Below are 17749 nucleotides of genomic sequence, written 5' to 3' on the forward strand. Positions count from 1 at the left end.
CTGTATCTGATAGCAGTCTCTGCCCTGCCATTGTTATCGTTATGGCAGATGATAATGGTTCAGAGAGCAACCAGCTGGAGGAGGGGTTATTTTTAGGTACTCTACTTCCAAATCTTATATAACTAGATTTGAGCAATAGTTGATGCCAGACAATCTCACAATTGGTTACAGAGCTCCATCAGTTCTCTCTTTTTATTCACAGTACAGTTTGTGCCCCAGAGAGGGGGTTAGGCAACAAGCATCACATCAAGAATTGCAAAAACTGCAGGAAAAAAGCACTTGGTTGAAGACTCCTGAACTGTGAGCAGGCACATAAGAAAATCAAAATCTTTGGGTAATTTTCAAGTGGGAGAAACTCAGCTGGTAATACACTCAAGTTGAAGTCCTAAGGCTCAGTATTAGGGTATCTTAATGCATTTTTTTAGCAAGCATCTGCTGAATGAGCTGATACCTTCATGTGTGAGGAAATAGCTCCTGGCCTTGCTTATGAAACAGGAGGCCTTGCTTATGAAACAGTGTTTTTCTAATAGAGAAATGATTATGACGAAATCCACTCACAGACTTGGTGCCTGGGTGTGTTTGGCCTGACTTTCATTTGTCCAGTGGCTTAATTATGGCACTTTGCTTAGCTCAGGGTCTTTATAAATATTTTTATATTTCAATATATTGCATTCTATCCATGTGGGGTATGTTAGACCCAGCATGAGGACTACTTGTAAATTCTTGCATTGCTTCTCTATTCTCAGTGTTTATACAGGTCCACTGCTATTTGTTCCTCTCCTTCCAGATGTGTGGTGTATCATCTACTCAAACATTTTGTGATCTCTGGAGGAATTGTAGAAATGGCCAGGAGAGATAAAAGTAGAAGGTCAAATAACAAAGAGCACTGTGCAATTAAACTGGCTGCTGTTACTAAATCACAAATGGAGGCTATTTTCCAAAAATAGAGATCAATATACAGTCTGGCAAATTTGAAGGAAAAACAAATGCTGTCTTGAGCTTCTTTTCATGCTGAATTGCTTATTGTTCCTTAGCAGCTTGATGTAGTATAGAAGGCAAACAAGCCTTCAGAGGTTCCCCTTTGAGAGACCAGGGCAGGAGCATTGGTTCAGTTCCAGGTTCAGAGGATGTTGACTTTTAAACCTCAGGCAGCAAATAAGGTATTAGGCTGGGGGAAATATATTACTTAAACTCAAATGCCAAGGAAGACTGAGAATGACTGAGCCCAATCTCATACCTGGGTAAATGAGTGTCCAAACCCTACATGCTGTGTTCACGGTCTGGTAAGCCTGATGTGCAGATGAGAGATTTCAGCTTCCTTAGCAATATTTTTGCCTCCTGTGGGAAATTGGAGGCTCCAGCATTATACCAGCTTTGCAGCGTCTTTAAAAAGAAAACATCTGTATCTGTAATATGAAAAAGTGTTGCAAGTTTTCCTAAATGAAATGGCATGAAGGTATTGATGAAACATGTAGCTGCTTTACGTATGACTTGAGCACAGTCTTGATCTAATCCTTTGCTACCCTGTGAAGCTGCCTTTCTGGACAGATTAGTGGCTGTGGCAATCCACTGCTCGTAGGCTTTGTGTGATACACTGATGGAAATGGTTACCCTTGTAAAACTGTAGTACATCAGAGTAGGTAGAGGACCACTTGAAATTCTCCTGCTGGAAGTATATTTAGCACATCAAATAAATACATTAATAGAAAAGAAATGGAAGAAAAAGAAAAATGCATTTCAAGTCTTACTTTAAAATAAGAAGCATCTGCTGTCATGAAAGAAATGCTAGCTTTAAAAAAAAAAAAAAAAAAGTCTGTATTTATCAGGAAAGGGTTTTTCTTTTTGCAGCATCTGTCTGTAAACTGTTGAACTAAAAATAATTATTTCATGTTGGATAACCCTTTCTGCATGGAGACCTGTCTGGAGTCATTGATTTCCCTGCTCTCATCACATTCACCAGCCGCAATATGAGTGCTTCATCTTTTAATCTCCTGTATGAAAGGAACAACAGAGGTCACTGTGGACTTGTATTGTTGAAAGTGATTACAGGCAGACCTGAGATAGTATGCAACAAGGCCAGCTTGCTCTTTTTTTAAGTTTATATATATTTATTTCTCTCTGCTTCCCCCCCTCCCACCCAGGACTCGTGTGTTCATGAGTCCAGGGAGAGCTAATTAAAATTACTTGTTCCTTTTAAATAAGTCTGCTAGCAGCTTGGTACAAAGCCAGAGCAGGTATCATTTTAATATATCTGCTTTAAAAATTATGGTATTGTCCACTCCTTTCTCTAGAGCAAAATTTCTCCAATTTCTTTTCCTCCCTACATTTAATTACTGTTTATTGGAGACACTGGACTCACTGCCTTGGAGACCTGAAAAACAAAGAAGTGAAGGATCTGGTAAGGAGCCTGTTACACCAAGTGCAATGGCTTTTCTACCTCTGGTATTTTACAGTCTTCTCTGTGACAACAAATTATTCACATCTGAAAGAGTTTTCAATAACAGGCAGAAGATGCAGGTATAAAGAAGAAAAATAACTTTTGCAAAATTGCAAAACAGGTCAGTAGTAGAGAATAGGATGCATCTTTTACCTGCTAGCCAGGGGATTTTTTATTTATTTTAGTTTTATTAACTTTCTTAGCTTCTGTTAAATCCAGTCAAAGACTCAGCTTGGACTTGATTCATAGTCTGCACATCTCATTTTGTGCCGTTCCTCTTGCTGCTGCCAACCAGCTTATATTGCAACTTCTACCTCTTATCTTCTGGACACGCATTTGACTTTCAGGCTGTGATTGGGTTACCCCACGTACCTTTTCATTAGCACCCTCCAGCCACCCTTCTCCTCCTGCCTCCCCTTTAAAAAAGAAAAGAAAACACAGTGAAATGTCCTACACTTCAAAAGCTGAAGCCATCTGATAAGAAATAGTGGCTCTTAGCTGGAAGTCACACTGAATGCCAGTAGCCCTATCTCTGTGATTGCAGTCCCCTTCTGTTTATTAAAGGGGATATCAGAAATTCAAGTAATGAGAAGTTGAGCAGACAGACAAATGCTTGTAAACTATTTCCAGGCCATTAAACCATTCAAATTTGCTATTGCTATTCAAATAGCATTACCACACCAGCAGTTCAAACTTGCAAGAGCTGAAGATTTGGTCACCAGTGGTTTGCTAGCTCTGTGATTAGGAGATTTTTATTTTTTTTTTTGCTTCCTTCATACTTGTTTCTGATTTTATGCAGTCACAGTGGAGCTACTTGTTCTGGTGGCTGGAAACATAACTAAACATTGTGCTTCACATGCGTGTTTAATGCAAAATCTCTTTAATGTTTAAATAGGCATTTGTAAAACTTGGCTGGCTGCTGGTAGTAATGAGAGAAAAATATCATTCATTAACAGATTTTATTACACGTTCCAAAAATACTGAACTCATGCCTTTTTGCTGATCCAGTGAGGTAAAGAATTTGAATGAATCTGAGCCTGAGAAGCTTATGCTTACCTGTAGATTTGATAGTTCCATTACAATAGAATCATAAACAACATTGTAACTGTCCATTGTGGTAGCATATAATGCAAAACCCTCCACCCCCTCAACCCCGGGGGGGTGGGGGGGGGGGGAGCCGGCAATTCAATTACATGGGAAACTGTAGCTAGACCAAGTATTAAAAGTACCTCCAAACTCAACACATTGCAGCTTCACTAATATGGTTCTATATACATTATGTAGTAATACCCTATTGTCTTTTACCTGTTTCATCAGTCTTTCTGTTTTCACTATGCTTTCTGACATTGTTTTATTATTACTTTTAAACTATTTATTTTGTAGTGGCTACAATAACTACTTCATTTGCTTCCTGCTGGATATGAAGAATCAACAGTCCTTGGTTTAAAATGGGATAGTTGTTAATGTTTATGTGTAAGGTGTCATTCCTAAGGGTGACTGTGTGGATTTCACTAAAACTACCTGGAAGTGGTTGTCAAGAACAAAGGGCTTTGATTCTATTCAGAAGAGGTGCAGAAGACCTCATTTCCCACTATTCAGAATAGGGTTTAAATACTGCAAAAAAATTCTTTGCCCAAAGTGGATTTCCTCCTAGCAGTGGAACAACCTAGTCTTAACTAGCTAGCTTTTTTTTTCCCTCCTAATTCTGAATGTTGTCTGAAATAGAAGAGTGGCAAACAAATTTATTTTTCTTGGTCATTAAGGAAGGTTAATAACAGAATTTTTGCAAAGCCAAAGAGGAAATCATCAATGTGGGGGTGGGGGAAAATGTTTTGAAATTAAAAACTAAACAAAACCAACCAACCAAACAAAACCTATGTATTATTTTTCTTCTCAGTGGTTTGGGTTTGAGGGAGTTTTTGGGCTGGGTTTTCTTTTGATTGCTCATTACAAGGATGACCCAGTCCTTCTTAGCCCTGCTGGCATCCCTTATCTTTACATCTTTAAAGTCTTTGCTAGTCCTTTTACATAGGCAATGTCAGTAGTCAGTCATTTCTCCTTCACTGACTGCTCAGGTGAGATGAAGATTGCTCCCCACCGAAAGAGAGTACTAATGCAAACTCAGCCATCAGTGCTGAGCTTAGTTATTCAAGTTCATTGTTTCATGCATTTTCTTCTGCACAATAACACAGACAGATTTACTTTTCTTGCTGTGTTTGGTGCTGTGAATCAGTTTACACTTGTTTGTTGGGATTCCTTTTGCCAGCATGACAAAACCAACAATGGGTCACTCATCAAAATCCTGATGTCTCCCAACACTTGTTAGTGTTCTAGGAGGACCTGCCCCCTCCCTTTTGTCCTATGAATTAAATTATCAATTTATTGAGCCAACAGTTCACAACCATTCTGAAAATACTGAAGAAAATAAGTATTGCATGGGTTATAGACAGAATTATGGGTCATCTTGGATGACAGAACACTAAGCACTAGATTACTGGAATTTATTTTATTGCCACCTCTTCCCCCTGACTATTCAGAAGGGTCTGCTTTTGCTTGACTTCCTTATCCTCCCAGGCTGCCTTCTGTTGTTCTCCCTACATACTGCCGAGCTGTCATTTGTAAGAGACAGCCAACATCTGTGTGGGTGGGACAAGTGGTCTGCCATACAGACCCTCGTCAGCACTTATGTGCCAGCCTGTGAGAGGATTCGCAGCAACTAGAGACAGTCCTTTTAACTCTAGAATAATGTCATCTGGGGCTGTGTGAGCATTAGGCTGGTAATGTCATTTTCAGTAATAAACAGGAAGCAAAGTCCTATTCACTTGCTCCTGAGAGACTCACCATCTGTCATCATGTATAGTTTTTCAGATTCGCTGGTGTGCTAATTAATCATATTGGGTGCAAGGGTAACTTGCATTTGGCATTTCTGCAGGGAAATAAGGTAGGAGATAAAAGTCACTCCAATATGCCTGCCTGGTTAGCTTTGTTGCAAGGGACAGCTCACTGGAGATGTCTGCTGTGTCCCCTAGCAAGAAGTGAGCAGGTGGCGAGTGGGAAGGCAAGGATGGGTTGTGTATGGAGTTTCTCCTCTGCCTGCCCTGACATCATGAATTGGCAGTTTTGAAAGACAAAAAGCTTTATCTATGCCAGATAAATTGCCGGTTGAGGCAACAGCTACCGTAAAACTTGGTGCTGATCTTTCAAAGGCTTTGCTGCAGCTCCACAGATGCACCACGTCTGGGCTTAGAGATGTCTACAGAGCTGAATACCACAGGGTTGTTGTAAAGGACATTGCAGTAAATGCAGAGGGAAAAGCTTTCTATTCCCAGTATGTGTTGTATATGGTATGATGAGCACACACTGAAGAATGAAAAGCACATATTGGAGAATATAAAATGTCTCCAGCTGCACATAAACTATATCTGAAGTACTCTGTGAAACTGGTCTATTTTAATGAATCTCAAGTATATCGACAGACAATATATCGGCAAAATGTGATTGCAGCAGTTCTAAAAATCATTTTAATGATGTAAAGCAGCAATATTTTTCACCAGTAATAAAACTATATTGGCTTCCTATAATTCATTTAATGGCAATTATACTAAAATACTTCCACTTGAAGAAACTATGTGTAAGAGCGTCACACAAGTGGGAACAGTTGCCAGATATTTGCTTACACAACCTACACCTTCACAATGTAATCAAAGAAGTTGTTTTGCTATTAGTTCTGCTTGAATTTATAGTCTCCAAGCCACTGGCAAGATGTGAATGAATAATGCCAGTGTCAAGGCAGTGTGAAGGCTGGGAAGAAACCTAAAATTCCTTATATTTCAAATTATTCTCCAAAGCATTCAGAATTGGATTCAATTGAATGAATTCTTGGAAAGAGAAAGTAATAGCTTGTCTCCATTTGTAACTGAGCCAGACATAAAATACAAGCTTTACTGTTGCTTCCTACACTGCTCAGGAATTCAAAAATATATCTGAATGATGAGCAGCTGAAGAGGTTTTGCCAGCACTGAAACTGCGTTATCTCTGCCTTGAATCATTTTTAATGTTTGACTGCAGAGATTCAGCCATGGAATGAAAGGACTGGATTCCTTAGTCTCCTAAATTGAACCAGCTGTTGAATTGGCTCTTTCCCTATAAATGGAAAATCTTTGGCCAGAAATGTCTCTGTAAGCTTCACATTTCTGTTGGTTGTGGTGTTTGCCATTTTGGGTTGGTGGTTGTTGCTGTTTTTTGTTGTTGTTGTTGTTTGTTTGTTTTAAATCCCCCTCTCCCAAGTCCCACCAAATCCGGACTGCCCAGAGCTGAGCAGAAAGGGTGCACAAGGAAGATGGTGGGAATGGAGACAACTACAGAAAAAGTTCAGGTCGAGAGGCTCAATCGCACATAATTATCTGTCACTCAAATCTGTTTGCCCAGAGCTTGAGTACAGGCCAGGAAATTCAGAAATGAAGCAGAAACAGACCTCAGCTCTGAAACTTGAGCTTTATCTGTCTTTTGTCTCAAGTAGTGAAAAATGAGTTAAAACCTTTTTAACTTTTGCAAGCCTCTTCTCCTCATTTAGAGAAGTAAAAAGTGGTTTTCACTTAGCATGATGAGTCACTCCACTGTAATATCAAAGTCTGGGCATTATTTGGAATTGGAGCAAAATCACTTATGAAACCCTGCAGAAACTATCTCAAATGAGATGATAAAAATAAACAAACAACAACAAAAAATTATAATTAGAAAAAAAAAAACCTTTCTATTTTAATACTTTCCCATCCTTTTTAACTGAATAATAGAAATACAGCTGTGAGTAAGAAAAAAATATATTTAAAAGAATGTTAACACTATTTAAAGGGCAATTTCATATCAGCTTGGATTAATAAGGCTGCCTTGTCTATACCTACCACATGAAATGTATATATTATACCTACCTCTCTCTAGTTAATTGCACTAAATCATAGAAACATGTTTTTAAATTTCTAGGAAGCCACAGCTGCAGTATCCAACACTAAACTTTCTCACTTCAGTCATTCCACTTAGCGTTAGTTCCCAATTTAGAGCAGTAGAGAAATGTTCTTAGCAGTTTAAAAAAAAAAAAAAAAAAAAAAAAAAAAAAAAAGGTGGGGGGAGGAAGGGAAGCTTCCTAAAATAAGCCAGGTTAAAATGAATAAGGTGGTAATCTTGTGATTCTTTATCTCAGGGGGTCTCTAACTCAGTGGTGTCAGGCTACTTTTATGCAGTGCGGTGCAGCCCTCTGTAAAGCTGTCAAAGCTGAAAGCAGCCAACCTGAAACAATCAGCCATGCCATGTTATTTCAGACTGAGTGCCTTGCTCTGCAGTTTCTGCAGCTCGAGTTAGTACATCTGTGTGGCACCATGGAGTGCTGTGTATGGCTCGTTCAGAGCTAGTCCCAAGGATCTCTATATAGCACGGTCTGTACCGTTTAGACTTGCAAGCTCATTGCCAAGTGCCTACAGGCAAGTGCAACTGCTAACCCAGGAGCTGGATCAGATCCATAGGTAACGTGTGCCTGTTGTTCTAAAGGTGTTTTCAGAAGAACATTCCAGGCAAATTCCAGGTAAACTTCTGACTGTATCTTGATTCAGAACCTTGTGGAGAACAGAGCAGTGAAGAATCAATCCTGCTGAGGATGTTTCTCCATCCTCTATTTACTTGCTTTATGACATTTTTGTCATTATAGTAGAGCAATTCAGCTTCTAATTGCTAAATTAGTTGTCCTAGAATTTAATGCATCTCATCCCTTGAGGTCATAATGTAACTTAGTATCACAAAAATGAAATATTGCATGCACAGTACTAAAGAGCAAATGCACCAAGTGATTTATCTGAGAGAAGATGACACAAAAATATCTTGAATATGCAGAGCATGGTGAATGGTGTGCCAGTCTCTATTCATTGGCAGAATATGATAATGCTGGACAGGGAAAACTATAGAATGAAAGAAAGGAAAGAGAAAACAAGCATAGGAAATTACTGAATGTTAAGGGACATTGAATTGATAGCATGCATCTCTGCAACTTCCCCTTTGCACATGTCAATGTAACGTGGAACAGTCTGTTCTTTTACTGCACCCCAGTAACAGCAGTTTTTTTCATTTCTGTCTCTTAGCGTGTACCATGCAACAATTTCCTATCTGCAGGAAGGAGATTTAAAAATAGGGAGAAATTCTGTATTGATTGCAAAGGTGGAATAATAATTAGGTGTCAGAATTTTCAAACTTTTCCATTGTAGGAAAATGCATGCTTAGAGAAAATGGCAAGAACAATGGTAGTGGCTAGCTGCCCTGTTTTGGGCAGCAACTCTCCTATTTCCACACTTCCAATAGAAAATGCATGCTTTAATCCATTAATTAGATGGGTTAACCAGAAATCCCCTCAAATTCTCCCTAGCTTTCCCTGAAGTGGGAAGTGCTTTTTGGTTTGTTTGTTTGTTTGTGTTTGTTTGTTTTTGTAATTAAACTCTTTTAAATCAATCTGAGTGATCCTGCTGTGTTGGACATGTGCTGACCCTTTGTGTGAAAGAGCCTCATGTCTGAAGCTTTATAATACATTTTTTAAAAATGTAATCTGTAAATGAGTCACTCTGCTTTTTATTTGTAGTCTACGGTGCATTCTACAGAATGTTGCTGAACATTTCAAGCCATGCCTGCAAACCTGGTGCCTCCACTCAGAACTGACAGTGGTTGAGAAGTCCAGGTGCCATTTTGTGGTTCAGTGCACTACTTGAGCTTAATTTTTATAAACAGATATAGCGATTGCTTTGTGCTGAATTATAGGAAAGGGATTACTTCATGGAATATTGATCACAAGCAAATAAAAAGAAACCTATTTATGGATATTTGGGATAAAAGAAAAATATGTTCTATTTTGCTGTGTTCAGGCTTCAACAGAATGATTGATTGACATTCATCCGAGAATCCCTAATTACATGTTTGGCCACAATTTAGCTGTGCATTTTACAATAAAAGCTATTGCAGGCCCTTCAGTCATACAGACTGACAGACTTCAGGAGAAATCCCTGTTTACCAAAATAAAGTAAGTGTTAAGGGCAGGAGCTGGCATCGTGTAAAGCCTGATCTGTGTGGTTTTAAAAATCTGTTATAAAAAACCTGGGAACATGTTACCATGAGGGAAATGCTTGGCAGCACAGATACAACCTGTGCTATTTATTCTGCGATCTGAGAGCACAGGGGACTTGCTGGAGGTGCACATTTGTACTGTCTCTGCTGGCTGTCAGAACAGCCTTAGGGACTTGTTCCTGCCTTCTATTGAGGTACATCATCACACATGACAAGGTGGAAAGATGATTAAAGTTTGCAGCTATGGCAGTTATAAGGGACAAATGTTTAGTTCTGAATTTCTGGCTGTGCCTGATAATATGGAATGTAAAATCCAACTTAGTTTGGAGACTGACTGGAAAATAAATGTTCTAAATGCAGTGGGTTAAGTAAGTTTGGCTACATGGCATATATTTTGTGATGAGAGTCTGGATTTAAATTCCTGAAACTAATTTGCTAGTGTAACTTTGTATGGTGTTGTTTGGCAAGAACTATTTTTTGTCAATGGCTCAGGTGTCTGTGGACAGAACTACTCATTCCAAAGAAGATGAGCTGTGTCGGGGGGCTATTCTGGCTGTGAGGATCACTGTACCTCTCAAATACATCCAGTGTCAGGTACTTCTAGGAATTCCTCACTTGGAGCTAGGACTATGGGAGGCTATGGGGGAATTTACACTTATCCAGCTGTCTAGCAGTGTCAGTGTAGTCAGTTTTCCCCGTAAGGTTTTATGGGGTTTGGCAGATCTCTAATCAAAATGGAAACTACATGGCATGGGAGCCACAAAATAGACGAGTATACAACAGGAGACAAAGAGATGAGAAAACAGCTTTTAATCTTTTCATGCCAAGGTAAATTACCAACTGACCCGATCACTCATTTTATCTACTTTACTCTCTTGTAATGCAGTATGAGATGGGTGAGCTGGGTGAATGCAAACTCCTCACTAAAGATAGCACAGAGATACAAATGCCACTGCTGGTGGAAAGGCAGAGGACTGGAACTTTAACAGAGGAACACTCTTGAATTTGGATTTTAAAGAAGGCTCGGATCTGTCAGGAGAACTTGTCTTCCTTCTCTTTAGAAATCCTCAGAATTATTACTTGTCTTCCATCTCTTCATAAATCCGCAGAATTAGGTCTTTTGGACGTATAAATGTTGGAATTTTGTTGTTGGGGGAAAAATTGCACATGACAGCACATTTTATAAGCTATAACATGCAAAAATCAGCAAATACTGCACATATAGAGGAAAGAGGAGAGAAACAGGGAGATTTCAGGTACGGTTACATATGGGGCAAGTGTGGTTGCTCTTGACAACAGCAGGCTGTTTTGTTCTTACTTGGCTCTACCCTTACGGTTTACCTAAGAAGTTCACACTTCTTGTTTCAAAGCAGTTTCTGATCATGTTACCGATTCCCCACCTTGTCTGTTGTAGCTTCTGTAGCTGGCCTGGATGTCTGGATGTCGTTTTTGAAGTATTTCAAGACTGCCTACTTTCAGGAAACGGTGTGGGAAATCTTTTCCAAGGAGAAGTTAAATGCTGGGTTGTCTGGGTGCAGGTTGTTTTCTTTTCCCCACCTTGAGGTCTGTAGGCCATTCAGTGGCAGATGTACGATGACCGTACATAAAATATTCAGGAATGTCTGTGACTATGCATGTTATGTCTTAAAGCCAGTATGCTCATACAGTCATAAAATAGTTTGAGTTCGAATGGACTTAAAGATCATCTAGTTCCAACACCCCTGTTATAGGCAGGGATGCCTTCCACTAGACCAGGTTGCTCAAAGTCCCAGATAGAAAATAATCAGTATAAAGTGATGAAAGCAATGATACCTGAGACTGGCTCAGAGCTCATTAATGATGTGAGCAAACATCTTTTTTTTTTTTTTTTTTTTTTTTTTTTCAACTTTCCTGCCCTAAGGACAAGAACAAAATAATCTTCAGAGGCAAGATTTCACTTTTCTGGTTCCTTTCCACTGCATGCTTGCCCACCTCCCATCTGCTCTCTGTCTTTACCCTATACCAAATGCTGTCTTTGTATCTGTACCAGGTTTGAGCAAACCTGGCAGCCTTACCAGGGACGTTTTTCATGGCAAGAACCAGCAGGAGGTAGATATTTGCTGCTTACAAACAACTTGCAAATTGTTCAATCCCACAGAAATTCAGTGGCAACATATTACCTCACTGCTTCTTTCCCTGGCAAGAAGGAATAGGCTGGCAGAGTCTGGATGTCCAATGAAAGGAGAATGTTTTTGTGTTAATGGCGGTGTTGGACTGCTAGAAGTTGCCAGCCACCATAGGGTCTGCCTTCAGACAACACCTTGTAATTAAAGTACCTGATTTTATGCATCACTGTCAGAACAGCATTGAAAAAGCAAATGGGAAATCAGCACGGTTCCACAAATACCTCTAAATTATGCTGATTTATACCACTGATCTTTCTCTATAAGGATGATCTTCCTTGTTCAGAGAGGAACAGGTGATTTGATCCACTTTAGAAGTAGATTGCTTAAAATGTAGATAAATATTTTGCTTTATGGTTTTGTTTTCTTATACTCCAGTGGGTTACTAGATGAGATTTCAGATGGTTTCCATGGAACAACATTGCACAAAACAATGTAATTTCAATATTAACACTGCCTGCAATAAAAGGGTTTGGTTCCTCTCCTTTTCTGAATGTTTTGTTGACATTGATGGGATTATGTAATCTGCACACTTCAGTGCTGTCATAATTTGTTCCGTTAATCTGTCATGAATCTCAACTGATGAGTATATGTGCAGATTCCTGAGCCAGCCCTACAGCATCTGTGAAAGTCTTATTGACTTCCCTTGATTTGCCTTGTAAATTTTATTCTTGTAATTCTCAATTTTTTAGCAGTCCCACCCAGATCATACAAATCAAACATTGCAAGCTTGGAAGAGAGTTCATTGAACAGATGTGGGAATGTGGCCATGGGGGTCGACAAGCCCCACGGTTGGTGATAACATGGGGCTCTTAATGATGAGGCCATCAGGAATGTAAAGAGTTTAGAGGGAACAAAGAAGGAAACGCCTTGCCGTCTCAGGTTGCTTGTTCTCCAGCTGCTAAGGCATGGAAGTTGCTGGGTTTGCGGTTGCCGGGCAAAGTTGTTGACCAATGAATAGTTAGTGGAAAAGAACTGCTGTGGGGCGAAGGGTGTAAGAGGGGAGCCTGTCCTCAATATGGGGGGATGCAACAATAATGAAGTTATGCTATCAATAAAGTAGCAGCAGTTACTGATCCTAAAATAACCCTGGTGTCCATGTGGTCATTATGCCACAAACAGAGATCAGTTGCACTATCAAGCAATCCCATTTGCTTTGTTATATCCCAAACAATGGTAGTTTTCTTAGTGTTCTTCTTTTAAAGATGTTATCTGCAGCATCAACATCTCAGGTGATTTTTTTTAAGAATTTTTTTTTTTTTTTCATTCTATACAAAGTACTTCATCTTTTTTAAACTTTCTTTTTGTTATTTTTATTTCAGTTTTTCAATTGAGTTTGCTTCCATTAAGCCAGTTTGTATCAAGAAAGAAATAAAGAGTTCTGTGTGAGTCGGAAGCTGACTTGCCTTATTCTGTTTCAGGTTTATATGTGACATTTAAAAAGTGAAATACTGTTGGAAATAGTAAGTGGATTGTTGTTAACAACCATTTTTAAATAGGCGAAAATCTAAATTTCTCTAGCAACAAAAAGCTTCATTCTGAGCATGTAAAGCTTTACATCAGTATAATCTTGGTGGATTCCTGTTTTTGTACATCACGAATAAGTCTAATGTTGGATAAAGTCCCCAGCATTACATCCTGGGAAGCAATTTCCCTCTCTCTAAAATGTGAACAAATCAGACTAACACTTTAGTGTTTCTCTGTGTTCCCTTTCTTGAAATCACTATACCAACATAGAAATGTTCTAGGAGAAAATCAAGCCTGATAAAACTGTGCTTGTGTATATATATATAATGCAAGTGTGGCAATAATAAAGCTTGAAGCTAATTTTTGTGTGTATGTGTGTGTCTATTTGGCTATTACACAGATTCTTTTCTTTGTGGTTAGTTGTGAATATGTTTTGCTGGAAGGGAAAGTGTTATATGAAAGTTTTCATTGACATGAAAATAAGGGAGGCTGTCTGATGGCAGATCTTTCATTGGGATAATGATGAACACTCTAAGCCACATCTATACTGGTCAGTTTGGTTTCACATTTAGTGGTTAAGTAAATGACAGTAAACTTTAATGATCACAAGTGACATCAGGAAAGCTCTTTTAGGGAGTATTTGTGAACTGTACTACATGTGTAGAAGTAGTCTTCCTGTCCATCTCCTTTGGATCTTAGGTGGCCTGTCTAGACTGTGAGTGCTATACTTCCCCATGGTATGATCCAGAGGCCACATCAGGAGAATAGGCATCTCATGTGGTTTGCCTCTCTTTTTGTCTGCCTGAAATTAAAAATCCAAGGACAAATGAGGTAGTTAGAGGCTGCACAGAGTGCTGGTGTTTGCCTACCCAACAGCAGACACTTCAAGAAGTCCTCTAACAACTAGTGTGCTTGGGAATATAACCAGTCCCTGGAGAGACCAGCTGAGTGTGCTCTTGCTGGCCGGAATGTCAGCAAGCAGCTGGTTTGTCCTTGGGAATATTTTCCCCACACTGCTTTCTGTAGCATTGCAGATGTGGGGCCCCTTGGTGTGGAGCAGTCTTGGACTGTGGGATTGTGCCACCCTCTGCATCTCCCTAAAGGTCTTTCGTCTTTCTCACATATATATAAATATATATATATATTTAAGAGAAAAGGTTGTGTGTGTGTGGTGTGTGTGTGTATATATACATACAACCTTACACTAAGGCAGTCATATCAATACTAACAAGTAGGTTGAGTATCTTAGAGTAATAGTGAATGCTTGTGAATGCTTTAACTACTCAGGTAGAATCAGGCCACTTTCTGAAGGTTTTTTGAAAAATAAGTGAAAGTATGATTAGGCACTGAATTCCCAATATGAATTTTAATTCTATAAAATAGTATCTAGTTTTGAGAGGGAGACAAGATATTTCATGTGGGGAAGTGATAAATATTACTTATGCTGAGGAATTAGTTTAATAGGAAATAATCTCAGTCCTGCTTTGTCCTCCCTGAGGTAGTTTACAGCCCATCTTGCTGCCTACAGCTAAACCACACTCCGTGCTCATCAGCTCAGAATGCTTGTACTTGATCTCAGTAACAGTGACTGGAATATTTTAACTCTGCTTCAAATATTGGCATGCTATTTACACCTGTTTTGTAACTAAAACCAAGATTTTTGACCAAAAAAATAAGAAGAGGAATAGGAATCTGAGTGTTTGGTTTCAAACTGAGGAATGTTGTCTCAAGCTTGCCTTGCTGCAAAAAGTATTCTAGTATGACTATTCTGGGTGCTCAATAGCCTGAGCTTCCTCTACCACATTCTGCTAATGCATCTAAATACAAGAGAGATAATGTAAGCTTTACACTCCCTAGCAGTGATGCTGGTAAGTGCCAGCTGTCTTCATTCCTGGTCTCTCAAGGGGACTAGAACAATGAGGAAGAAGGGCCATAGTCTCATACTGATGACTTGCTGTTTGTTATCCCGGCACAAGATGTCTCTGTGGGCTCTCCAGAAATTCTAGATTAAAAAATAAAAAAAAAATAAACAAAAATCAAGCCGTGTGGGAAGCCTGTCAGCTTGTGTTTGTGATTTTGTTTGTTTTCTTTAACAAACACTTCCTGTGTTAAACAGGGTGATACATTATATTTTATAACTTCCTTGTTGCCCCAGTCCATGGCAAAGGAGAGACATCCACAAAGGGAGAGTAATGAAGGACTTGCACGTGGTATAGATTCTGACTTTATGCAGTTTAAGAAGGAAATCACCTTAAGAAGGAGATCACCTTAGGTGCATGGCTAGATAATCAAGCAGTTCATCCTCTAACTTCCATATTGAGACAGACATTCAAATTGCATAACACTTATTGGTGTCTTAAACACTTAACACAATGAACATGTAGCTGAGTTAATACAACTGAAGAAAACTCAAGACTTGAAATTTCCTGGAGTCTGAATGCTTGATTTGATACCATAAATGTTTGATTAGGAATTAATTCTGGTATTTAACATTCTTTAGAAATGAATTTATTTTAAATAGCAAGTCAGCAGGACTTCTTTTCAATCTTTTAACATGTTTGCAGCATTTAGTCATTTCCAAGAGAAGACTTTTAAAGAGTAACTTGTGCACTGCTGTTTCACCCCTTTGATCTAAGATAAATATCATTGTTTTCAAGCTTTGATGATGACGACCTTGGTCTTTCTGGTTATTAAAAACCCCTCTAGTTAAAAAAAAGCTGTGTTCGGTCCTGCTCAGTGGAGCAAGTCACATTTCCACACCAGGCACAAAGAGGTTTGATAAGTTAATGAGTCTTTTATGTCAGCTGACTTCCACTACAATGTCTGGCCTGCCAAAAATGCAACAGTTTTATGGTTATTAATATTAACACCCACATCTTCTTAGTACAAATGGAGGAATCCCTTTTTCAGGTATCAAGGAAACTGAATCTGTAATGAGACATGATCAAATCTGAGCCTTTGAAATATGATAATCAGTATGCTATCACTTCCTATCAACCATTTGGATGATTTTATTATAAGAGTATGTAGAAATCCAGGTGATGGAGAAATGTACTAGTTCAGAATCAAGAATGAGTTGTGTATTTGGTACCAGCACAACGTATGCATCTTCTGTAGGAATCTAGATAAGATCTCTCATGTAAATCTTCTAAAGTAATACTACTACGTCACGCACAACTTTCATCTCCAGAAGTCAGTATTTCTAGGAGACTCTCCCTTAACTACTTGACATTTGTTACATTTGAATAAAAAGTACATATGACTAGTTGCTCAAAAATCCACCAAAGTGGGAGAAACTGCATCTTCATGTGAACCTTATTGAGACTGATTGCAGCCTCTCTTGCACGTGAGAGTTTTAGGAGCATACCATTAAATCTTTATACAGTAGGCAAACTATAACAATGATTATGTAGACTAATTGTTGAACTGCACTGGAAAAAATAATCTCCTTAAGAACAATACATGTGGTTTCTGAAAGATTAACAATTCTAAATCATTTGTCTTTGGCCGTCCTAATCCTGCTTACTTATCCTCACTTTACAGCCAATATATTTCAATTTTTGTAATCACAGTGTTAGTAAATATGCAAATGGATTCTTACTTACACAGGTTTATTTCAGTAGTAGGTTTGGCAGATAATTCTACTTGAAATCATTTTTGGGTGGTATCTATGAGTGTACAATAACATACCGGTACAAATTAATCCCTCTGGGGACTGAAGAAAGTAAGATATAGGAAAGATGACATCATGACATTAAACATTTTTTTCTTTCCTTGGGACTGATCCTAAGCCTGTTGACATTAATAGAGATTTTCTCTCACTGACTTCCTTGGATTTTGTGTCTCTAATCTAGCTTTGCAATATGTTGATATCAATCCTACTCTTAACAAGGAGGTACTAAAATTTCCGGATGTGGCATTATGTGGTAAGAGTCGGTGCCAATAAGCAAGAGAACATGTGATGAAGTAACACTTAAAGTCTAACCACTTACATAAATTGGACATACATCATTAGGACTGTACAAAGAGCATATAATTTTATTTCCCACCCCCAAAAAGTTGTCAGGCACTAGGCTTTTGACATGTTTGAGTAGGTAAGCAAAAACAATAGATTTGTTAAAGAACTGAACTTGGATGTTCAAGGCATCAGCAGCAAAGAGGAATGTCACATACAGAAGAATGGAAACGTCTCCCTGTCCTACTTAGACAAGCAGAAAATCTGGCCAAAAAAAAAAAAAAAAAAAAAAAAAAGTCTTAAAAGTCTTAAAAAAAATCTGAACAGGCTGCTTAGGTTGATAAACCCCCAAATTTGTGGGAACAGCTAGTGTGGTAGAAATCTCAACCAGTGTTTAACCAGGGATTTCTGTCAGCCTCGTGTCATGTTATAGGTTAAGAATTGAATTAGTTGCTTGTAAATTAAGAGTGTTACTGTTAATTAATACAATTTTGAGAAATAAATCTTTCAAACGTTCATGTTCTATTTCCTGATTTAATGAGATAGGAAGTTTATTTAAACTCTCTAGAGAAAGAGAAGGGTTTGTACAACATTTGCCGAGGCGATCGCCCCTGGGGCAGATGTGATCTGCAG

General features: G+C 38.7%; 1 long non-coding RNA gene across 1 annotated transcript; it reads left to right on the forward strand.

Moving 5' to 3' along the window:
- Positions 1 to 6503: 6503 nt before the first annotated feature.
- On the forward strand, positions 6504 to 10122 carry LOC118174853. Its single transcript, XR_004754787.1, has 3 exons — positions 6504 to 6615; positions 9054 to 9149; positions 10025 to 10122. It is a non-coding gene; the product is annotated as an uncharacterized LOC118174853 (long non-coding RNA).
- Positions 10123 to 17749: the final 7627 nt, after the last annotated feature.

The sequence above is a fragment of the Oxyura jamaicensis genome, chromosome 15, assembly GCF_011077185.1.
Source record: "Oxyura jamaicensis isolate SHBP4307 breed ruddy duck chromosome 15, BPBGC_Ojam_1.0, whole genome shotgun sequence".
Classification (NCBI taxonomy): Eukaryota; Metazoa; Chordata; class Aves; order Anseriformes; family Anatidae; genus Oxyura; species Oxyura jamaicensis.